The 9,473-nt window shown below is 35.1% G+C and overlaps 1 long non-coding RNA gene across 1 annotated transcript in view; it reads right to left on the bottom strand.

Moving 5' to 3' along the window:
- The window catches only part of LOC111087448, a 76,503-nt gene that overhangs the window by 38,352 nt on the left and 28,678 nt on the right, over positions 1-9,473 (bottom strand). The gene's annotated exons all lie outside the window — the stretch shown is intronic.

The raw sequence follows: 9,473 nt of genomic DNA, 5'->3' as shown, positions 1-9,473 counted from the left end.
GAGTAACCACTTGGAGTGTTAGTAGTCTACCACTTTAGAGAGAACCTTATAGTAACCACTTGGAGTGTTAGTAGTCTACCACTTTAGACAGAACCTTATAGTAACCTAAGGTTCTGTCTAAAGTGGTAGACTACTAACACTCCAAGTGGTTACTATAAGGTTCTCTCTAAAGTGGTAGAGTACTAACACTCTAAGTATTAAATTCAATCTTATAATAAAAACATAAACATAACAGAGTTGTTTCAAACTAAAACAGAATATGTTAAATTTAATCTTATAATAAAAACATAAACATACCAAATCTGATTGGTAACAAAGAAGTAACATACAATTATTTACTTCTCCGACTGTTGTTTGTCTGACCTGCACGAGCTGTAAGCTTGAGAACTTATAACACTAAAATTACAGGTTTGATTCCTGCAGTGATAGAACAATGGGTTTCGGAACTGGCGAGCCGGGCTCAAATTCGCACGATACCGGAAAATATTACCGCATTATAAGATGTGCTATTGTTATAAGAGTGACAGTCAATCGTTTATTGTGGATGGTGCTGCTGATTGTTTGCCTTCCATCTGGTCAATATTTCAACATTAAGCAGGGCTATAAATAGCCTTAGTAGCTTTGACATAAATACAAAAATAAGAAACAAATACCATTTATGCTTAAAACAGCACAAATAAGCTTATCTGCATAAATACTCATTGAAATCGTTAAGATTTAGGACAGATGCTCTTTGGCCACCAAAATCCTTTCAGACTTTTACGTTTCTTCAAAAGAAATGAGTTACAGTGGAACTTGGCTTTACAGGAGGTAAACTCTGGTTTACAGGAGGTAACGTTAACTATACACGTCTTTATAACTTCATTGTTTTTGTAGTTATTTATTTATTTATGTTTTTAGTTACGAGGCCGCTTGTGACCGTTGGGGGTCCTTAGATGTTGATGTAGCATCAGTGATTCTCGGAAAGACTAGCATGGTGGTGCCCATCTGGGCTAGCCGTCTCTAATTTAGCAGTGAACAATAAGAGGGAAGACAGCTAGTCATCATCACCCACCGCCAACTCTTGGGTTGCTGTTTTACCAACGAATAGCGGGATTAATCGTAACACCATAAAACCCCTCACGGCAGAAACGGCAAGTATTTGCGACGGGGATTCGAACCCACTGCCTGCGAGTCGAGCGCCTTAACTACCAGCCCATGCAAGGTATTTCTTGTGGTTATGGTGACACATGGTGTTATATAAGAGTACTGTCATGTTTTTAAAGATTTCGTCAACGTATTTGGCGCTTCTCCAATCATATATCTTGTTGTGTATAAGTATAGAAATTGTGTGATATTTTAAAGAGAACGTAAACCGGCGTTTTATAGAATTTAAAGTATTAACATGGCAAAATATCTTGATATCAACACGTTAACACCACAAGACCGGAGATCAGAGAAAACTAAATAAAGCTATTAGCTAGTAATCTTGTATGATTCATAAATTGAGTTTTATTGTCAGTGCAATAAACTAGCTTGATTTCCAAAAATATAGAGGATTCGCCCCCTGAATTAGAATATCTAAGAATAGCAATTCTATTATAAGCTTTGAGTGTATCTTAAAAACCTACAATTAATATAGCTTATTCGTTTTAGAGCAAAACCACATTGGGCTATCTACTGTGACCACTGCGGGGATCGAATCACAGATTTGGGCGTTGTAATTCGTAATCTTACCGCTGTCTCACCGGAGGACCCCTCCACAGTGGCACAGCGGTATGACTTCGGACTTACAACGCTAGAAACCGGGTTTCGATACCAGTGGTGGGCATAGCACAGAGAGCCCATTGAGTATTGGGGGAACAAGAAAAATATATCGCACAGCAATGTAAAAAAGGGTGACGAAAGAACCTCTGTTTAAAAAATTACAAACCACAAGTACTATCTTTCATTGTTTGTATATTCTTCAAAATGGTATCTCTCTAATTCACGATATTGTAAAAGAAGTCTGAGGTTGTCACAGAGTACTAATTTCTACAGCCATTACCATCCCAAGAGTTCAATTTATATCAACCAACATCACAGTGTATCAATATCCTAAGACAGAATACGTTCGTAATATCCTTTTTTTCTTCTTCTTAAGATCAAATTCGATGACGAGGAACCCGCTTTGAGACTAATAATGGCTGAAGACGGTTTGAAAGGGTAATGAAGAAAAACTTTAATATAAGTTTAACATAACGGCAAATGTACAACGTTTCGACAATGTTTTGTCATCATCAGGTACAAGTAATGTACACTGACACGGATATATATATATATATACAGTATTGAACAAAGAAGTTACATGACCGGATACTGTTGTGAAACTTAGAAGAGGTATCTAGGCACCCCGGGGTGTTGGTTTAGAGTAGGGTTGTTTTGCTCAATTAAGATGGATTCTTTGATTTTTCGTTTGTTTAAAATGGCTGTGTTTTTAATAGATATACTATTGTTTTTTGAGTTGCAATGGTGAAAAACATGGGAAAAACTTAAGATCAGTTGACTTCTCTCACCACCATAACAGCTTGTTATAAATTAACTGAGAAATATGCTTTTGTTGCTTTGGAAGCTTACTTCACTCTAGCTTATTCGAGCGAAATTCTTGTTATAAATTACCAAATGAACAATGGGCCTTTCTCTGGACTTAGAAAGTAACTAAAGATCTATGTGATAAAACTAATCTTTTAAAGTTTCGGATCGGTTTGCATAAAGTATCAATTAAAATCTCAGAAAAATATTATTTATCAACCTAACACATTCGTTCATCTATTGGTAAATATCTTTGTGCATTGAAGAATCGGTTGGAGAAGAGGACGATGATCCCAGATGGATAACACGTGCTTCTCTTGATAAGTATTCTTAAAAGGCCACGTAAGAGAAGCATGCTTGCTTATAAATCTATATTGAGAGAAAAAAAACCTATTGGGTTACGAAATTGACTGAGAAGATAAAGTCAATCTGTGATAATCCCCCGTCAGTACAGAAACATCTTTATATGACTGTCACAGTTTAGTAAACAAATGACGTTATAGTGGAACGTACTATATGTTCCCTCGTCACGTGTTACTAACGGCTAATGGAACTATCTTAAAAAATACGTCACTTTTCTACGAATTTGAGACTTTGCCCATCTATCAACTGCCTTTGACCTCTTTTCGCAATATTATTGCTCTGTCCATTAACTAATATTGAATTCTTGAGCACTGTACGACAGCCGTTCTCCAAAGGAAATTATCTGATTTAACCTAATTCATACTAGTCTCACGCATCGTTTATAAACTTGGTTTGTTTGTAAGTACGTTATCCGTGAAGGAGGGGGGGGAGAACATATTGCAATTTTCAGAATTCACTTTACACCTTTAATATATGCCTAAAATGTGGCTCACTAATGTGCTTACGGTATTGCCTAAAATGTGGCTCACTAATGTGCTTACGGTATATATATATAATTATAATTACTTTCATATTTATTAAATAAGGAAAATATATTTTTTATACCTGAATAATGAAATTATGACAGTAAAGAACTGATGGGACACTAAATAATTAATCATTCTTCTTATTATCTTCCGGACAAATAAAAAAAATCTATCTATCTAAGAGTAATCCTGCTCTAAATAGCCTCAATAGATTATTGAGGTCGATCAATATAACGATGAGGAATTCTGAGGTAAAAACTGAGAATACAAATAACCATTTTCGGTCATGATGGGGAATTCCCAAGTAAAAACTCAGAATAAAGATAACCATTTTTGGTCATGATGAGGAGTTCTCAAGTAAAAACTGGGAATAAAAATAACCATTTTGGGTCATGATGAGGAATTCCCAAGTAAAAACTCAGAATAAAAATAACCATTTTGGGACATATTGAGGAATTCTCAAATAAAAACTCAGAATAAAAATAACCATTTTTGGTCCCAATTCTAATGGGTGGGAAGAAGGTTTCACTATGCTTGAAATGAGAAATAAATGCGGAAAACTTGATATGTCTGTATTATTATTTTTAGAATATCTGTCCATCTTTCCCTCTGCATTCCTGCTATTTGTTCTAACAAGTATTAATAGATGGAGCCACATCAAATATTCATCCATCATTGTGTTTTCATGAACGTAATTACAGGTTTTGACTGTCAGAATAACTGTTGCTCAATTTTTATCTTTTATCTTATTTTACCACGAGAGACATGAAAGCATAGATAAAAAAAATTATATTGAGTAATTGGTTTGTTAATACTTCTGTAGCTACTACACTGTTTATTTTACGTCTACATACCGTTGCTACGAATCTCCATGGCGACTCAATGTTTAGTGGTAGTCTAGATCGTACCTCACCTAGCAACAAGATATAGCCATAAGAGGAACGTTTTTTTTATTATTGAGTCAACCATATGGATGTAGTCGTTTTGAAATATTGAAAAAGAAAAACAGAGGTATCTATTTTGTGAGACACGAAAAAAAAAAACCGTTGAGAACCATACAGATTTGAATAGCATAAGCAATATTCGTAATGAAAGAAGCATTTTTATCAATAAAAAGTAGAAACACTGTTATAACTTATCTTATATTATGTTGCTTGTATATTATCTGGAGTACTCGTCCTCTGGACGGAAGTTGTGTAAATGAAAGGTTATCTTAGGACATGAAAATTTATTTCCCTAATATCTAACTGTAAAAAACACAAAACGCCCATAAAAACTGTAAAACAGAAAACGTGAAACCGCAACTTAGCAAGTATATGTGCATGGACTAAACAAGCCTTCATGCCGAATTTGGTGAAGATCCATCAATAGGGGGCGAAGTAGTAATAAAAACGCACAAACGCCCATAAAAATCGCAAAATGCAAAACTGGAATTTCGTATACATTTCTACATGGATCCAATGAACCTCTGTACAAATTTGGTGAAGATCCATCCAAACCCTGCGAAGTAGTTACATGGACATAGAACAGACAGTACTATTATATTTATATAGATAATGTGTCAGAAACTACCAGTCACACTTTGCCAACATAAGGTATTGTATGTCATGATAATTGATATATTGTAAATGATTTATATAAATTTCGTAATAGCCAGGTCTTTCTGGGTTGTATTTTCAGCCGGTCTGACGAGTCCAGATATTGAGTGAAAAGATTTGTTGGCAGTGCGATCGAGATACGACCTTCAGAGAGTTTTCATGGACTCCAGGAAAGGACTGGTATCTGAGCCCTCGTCCCTCTTAGTTAATTTCTAACTTCATCCCAAGTAATGAAAAGCAAGCTAGCATATACTGTACTACAATGTCCTACACTGATAATCCAATTAAGGAATGTCATTGTGACATGAGGACATTGCAAACAATATGGAAGCTTCAGTTAAAAAACAAAGATAAAATCATACAGTTTGTTGTTAAAACAATACATTATATACACGAGAGACCCTTATAATTCAGACATAACGATCTATAATTTAGAACTGCAGACATATGGCACGCAGCCAATTGACATCCTAAAGTAGATACTATTAAAACGTGTGAAACGTGTTGCACTTCTTGAAACAGGGACCATCTGATCCCTAGCCCAATACGCTAACTACTAGGACCCTCTGATCCCTAGCCCAATACGCTAACCGGGTTTGAGTTCAAATCTGGCTTTGTCTTTATTCTTTAACACTTATATATATATCATTCCCTTTAAAGAGTTTACGATGTACAAAATCATACAGGAGTTGAAACTTGATTCGGCATGGCCAGGTGGTTAGGGCACTCGACTCGCAATCTGAGGGTCGCAGGTTCTAATCCTCGCCCCACCAAACGTGCTCGCCCTTTCAGTCGTGGGGGGCGTTATAATGTGACGGTTAATCCCACTATTCGTTGGTAAAAGAGTAGCCCAAGAGTTGTCGGTGGGTGGTGATGACTAGCTGCCTTCTCTCTCTAGTCTTACACTGCTAAATTATGGACGGTTAGCGTGTAGCTTTGCGCGAAATTCAAAACAAACCAAACCAATCACACTAGTAATTATCTAAAAATACTTGCCTGCCTTCTCGGATAGCTGAGTTCGATCTCCGTAGTCGTATCTTATATTATTTATATAACTGTCTAAAGGTGTTTACACAAATTAACATTCTGTTTTAAATAATTATATGTTACGAGAGTCGCGGGACTCCTTTTCAGATAGCAACTTCTATTTTTGTATGATTATAGTTGTGTTTATCGTTCATTTATTATTTCCTTCTGTCGTTTAGTTTATCTATGAATTTTTAGTTGCATTAAATCACTAACTCACCTTCTACATAATCATTTGTATTTTGAGTAAATATCTACGTGTGTATGATGAAACTGACACCAGCTTCCCTAGTGGTGACGTACAGATACTATTAATGTAGCAGATGAGTATGTAAATTTATGATCACATGAGGTGTACTCTCGTGACCTACTCTGTGACTAAATATTCTGCCAGAAGTTTCGTTAAGATAGTTAGTATTTCCTTGTTTGGAATTAAGTTGTTGTTTTTTCTTTCCGGTTCCTTATTCCATTATCATTGATTCATTAATATTTACGATTAATTGTTTATCAATATTGGTGTGAAGTTTATTAATTGGTTTATTAATATTGGCCAGGCACTTGTTTATTTACTTTATTGAATTTATTTCTAAGCGTTGTTATTGTGAATTTGTTGTTGAATCCTGATTGTAGTAGCGTGTTCATTTTAGAATGTTACATTGGCGCCCGAACAGGGACATTTTCATAAAGGTTGAATTGTGACTTTGAATTTTTTATCGGTAATAAGTTCAGTTAACTTCTGTTTGAAAATAATTATTATTGTGGGAGTTAGTGAGTCTCATGTGGCAAGCTGGAAGCAATCTATATCAATGTTGACAGAAAAGGAAGAAATACTAATACGCATGTTGACCGACTTACTAGTGAGAGAACCTAAGTCTCCCTTCCCTCAACCACAAACGTCGGGAGTCCATTCTACCTACAGACTTGTAGACAATTCATCGATTTACGTCACCGCGGTCAACCCACCACCCTTGCCTGTTGATAAGTTCGACAATAAGATGGATTTTCATGTCTTGGGGTTTCTTTTAAAAGTTTAAAAAGACATCGTTTTTATATATGTACCTTAGAATAAATGGGTGGAAACTGGGGCTTCTTGTTTGAGGGGAGGGCCACTAGAATGGTGGAAGGCTTTCGAACACTCTAGAGAACTTAAAGAAACATTGGCTAATTTGTATTCAGTGGTGTTCGATAATATCGAATTGGCTAAGGAACTCTTTCAGTATGAAGTACCACGTTAATGAAGGGACGGCAGTTGAGACGTTTATTTGGAAAATTATGGAACCACAAATGTGTAGATGGAGAAAGTTAGCTGGTCTGGAAAGTGTTAAACTTTCAGTAAGCCGAACTAGAGTTAGAATATTCAAAAGCGTGAATTGTATTTCTCTTGTAAGGTATCTGTACTTAAATTCTAAAGGATTCATGATGTCAGTATGAAGAGAGAGAGTCACGAGGTAGTTATTGCTGTTTGTCACTTGATATTGAAAGGTTTTGTTTGAATATTGTATCTTCGTTTGCAATTGGATTTTAGTTCTCTTTCTGGTTCTTTATTCCATTATTATTGGTGTGAAGTCCTGGACAGGCACTTGTTTATTAACTGTGTTGAATATATTTCTAAGTGTTGTTGTTATTGTAAATAAATTGTGTTTTTTGTTGTGAACACTGCTTCTAGCGTTGTGTTCAACTTGGACCGTTACACCCTTTGTGTTACAAAATTATAAAAGAAAACACTATAGTTTTTAATAATGATTTCAAATCGGAGAATTAATCTTGCAAGATGATAAATACAAATATAATATTTATTGTTCTAAATACAACGTTTCGGAATCTTGTGAGTGTAATTGAGAAATTAAAAATGTCACGCACGAAAATATTAAGTTTAAAATTTGATAATACTTATCAAAACAAATCGAGATATGTTCACTAGCATAACATCTACACATAGAGAGAAAATAAAATAAATAAACAAAATCATTGGGGATATCCCGCGGCATAGCTCCAAAATCATTGGGGATATCCCGTGGTATAGCTCCCAAAATCATTGGGGATATCCCGCGGCATAGCTCCCAAAATCATTGGGGATATCCCGCGGCATAGCTCCCAAAATCATTGGGGATATCCCGGGGCATAGCCCCAAAAATCATTAGGGATATCCCGCGGCATAGCTCCTAAAATCATTGGGTATATCCCGTCTACTAGGTTTAACCCAAAAAGGCAGATAACCAACAAGACAGCTAGAGACAGAGATCGAATGGGGGTTAAGTAATTAATGAGTGCTTTAATCCACAATGTTCATAAATCAACTATCCCTCTCCGTCCGTAATTACCTGTGGGTGTGGTGATCACCCCTAAAACATGTTAAAAGCTACCATTATAGTATAAATTCATTTGTTATTTAGAACCACACTTGATTTCTACATTTATAATGCACTCGCCAACCACATGTAGAATGTTATTACAAGATATATATATTTTTTTAGGAGATTACATGTTTACATATTTTGTACATCAGACTTTCGTTCCGCTTTATCAGTGTGATTGAAACATTAAACATTCATATGTTGGTGATTAAATGACACACTTCATAAGGCCTTTACTGTAACAAACACGCCCATCTTCATCTACAACAGGAGAATGAGCAGCACTCAAGCTTTATGAACTCGTAGTGTAAACAAACTGCTTGTTCCTAGCATTCATGAATAATAGTGTAGCAGAGAACGTTAAAGCATTGAAAAAGGGACAAGGTTTATGTTTTGTTACGAAGCTTTACAGTAAATTATTCCTATGAGAAGTACTGCGACTCGTCTACTGAATGTTTTACGTTAGACATGTAACAAGTTGTATTTGTAACACATAATCGTTTCCACGTTTACTTTGATAGAAAAATAGAGTTCTCTCCTATGGAATATCTACCAGGAAATAATAGATTATTGTAAAAGTGCTATCTATGGTTCTGTATAAAGTGGTAGACTACTAACACTCTAAGTGGTTACTATAAGGTTCTCTCTAAAGTGGTAGACTACTAACACTCTAAGTGGTTACTATAAGATTCTGTCTAAAGTGGTAGACTACTAACACTCTAAGTGGTTACTATAAGGTTCTCTCTAAAGTGGTAGAGTACTAACACTCTAAGTGGTTACTAATATTCTGTTTTAGTTTGAAACAACACCTTTATGTTTATGTTTTTATTATAAGATTGAATTTAACATATTCTGTTTTAGTTTGAAACAACACCTTTATGTTTATGTTTTTATTATAAGATTGAATTTAATATATTCTGTTTTAGTTTGAAACAACACCTTGATGTTTATGTTTTTATTATAAGATTGTATTTAACATATTCTGTTTTAGTTTGAAACAACACCTTGATGTTTATGTTTTTATTATAAGATTGTATTTAACATATTCTGTTTTA

Source organism: Limulus polyphemus, unplaced genomic scaffold (assembly GCF_000517525.1).
Source record: "Limulus polyphemus unplaced genomic scaffold, Limulus_polyphemus-2.1.2 Scaffold2164, whole genome shotgun sequence".
NCBI classification, from domain to species: domain Eukaryota; kingdom Metazoa; phylum Arthropoda; class Merostomata; order Xiphosura; family Limulidae; genus Limulus; species Limulus polyphemus.
The sequence above is the reverse complement of the archived record's forward strand: the minus strand, read 5'-3'. Positions and strand labels throughout refer to the sequence as shown.